A 1,548-nucleotide genomic window follows, 5' to 3' on the forward strand; every position below is an offset into this window, starting at 1 on the left:
TGAAAATCTTCTAAACTGCATTTATTTTCCATTTTTCCAAGTTAGTTGATATTTTGTGAAATCGGTCCATTTATATAAGTATAGAAACTATCACTAAGAATAGGTCTTCTCCTGTAAGGCTGAATGATATTTTTAACTGAACATTAGTCAATATGTGTCACCAGTGGAAGAATCATAGAATCATCAGATAAAATGGTAATTGGTTGAACATCTGTATTTTTCTAAATTATAGGACACAGTAATTTTCATAGCCATCACCTATTATTACAATGCTAGAACTGTATTTTGAATCTGAAATAGTATCCTCAGCTGCTGTTGCAAATGTTTTGCTCTCAGGTCTGTTTCCTCCCATTAAAGAGATTTGTTTTCTTTCTTCTGTGCAGAAACCCCACACTGTTTCTTGTTTAATACCAATTTTCAGAACATTACTTAGAATTTTAGACAGGTCTCTTGTGACAAATTTTATTTTCTTTAGGCCTTGAAGAAGAAATCTTGCTTTTAATATGTTCCAGTACATCTTCCTGACATTGCTTGAAATAGGACTATTGAAACTCAACAGGGTAATTTCTTTCCTCTATAACAATGACAGAGTCAGCCTGGACTAATTTATAGAAACCATATATATTCACAAAGCTTGCCATGTTGCTGGGCTTGAAGTACTTTGGAAAAATTGCCTTGGTAAAACTTTGTTTAACCAACAAAAGGAATGTCGGGCCATTCTGACATCAGGTGGTATGCTGGTTATTCAGCATAGCATCCACCAACACCCAAAGTTTACTAAGAAAGGCTGGGATTGCTGTGGTTTTGTCATTTATGCAGTCTATTGACATAACTAGTTGATATATTTGTGTGGCACGGCAGAAGGGACAAAGAAAAGACAGTATTGATCGCTGTTCTTCCTCCTTTCGCAGATGCTAACTCTTCTATGGCTGGTGTGCCTCTCAACATGCACAAGGGATGACTTCCAGCTCTTGCTTAAATTAGTTAGATTTTCATCTGTACAATGACTTACCATGTAACTGATACTTAGTGTATGATTTAGGTAGTTAGGTTACGAAGAAATCCTCTGGATTTTTATATTCATTATTCATTTTCCTTTTGGTCTTTAAAAATACAAAATGGATAATAATGTTATGTCAATGTATTTTTTTGTTATTTCACTTATCTCTGTTTAGGTATCTGGGCATTTATCCTTATTTCTTCAGAACCAGAACATTTGATCCGGCAGTTGTCTCTGACAGATTGAGTCTACTTGGGTGTTCACATTAGGAGATTATCTTGGCACTTGAAAAAAAAAGATTGCTAACATTGTCTCTGATTTCCATTTTCAAATGTGACCAACACCTGTTTTAGTATTTGCAGGTTTTTGATGTCAACTGCATTTTGCTTGTCACAAGCAAAATTTTGTTTTGCTTCTGGAATTTATTTGACTTAATACAGTACTTTGGAAAAAGAAATGTCATATACTGGTCATATTAAGATTTAATTTTTTTAGAGTTCAACCCTGACATGTATTTTCACTGTATTTGCTGTGCCAGGTTTGAAGCC

At 34.4% G+C, this 1,548-nt stretch overlaps 1 pseudogene; it reads right to left on the bottom strand.

The window, feature by feature from the left end:
- Nucleotides 1–264: 264 nt before the first annotated feature.
- On the bottom strand, nt 265–830 carry LOC107287992 (annotated as a pseudogene).
- Nucleotides 831–1,548: the final 718 nt, after the last annotated feature.

The sequence above is a fragment of the Protobothrops mucrosquamatus genome, unplaced genomic scaffold (genome assembly GCF_001527695.2).
Source record: "Protobothrops mucrosquamatus isolate PMUCROS unplaced genomic scaffold, P.Mucros_1.0 scaffold465, whole genome shotgun sequence".
In the NCBI taxonomy this organism is placed as follows: Eukaryota; Metazoa; Chordata; class Lepidosauria; order Squamata; family Viperidae; genus Protobothrops; species Protobothrops mucrosquamatus.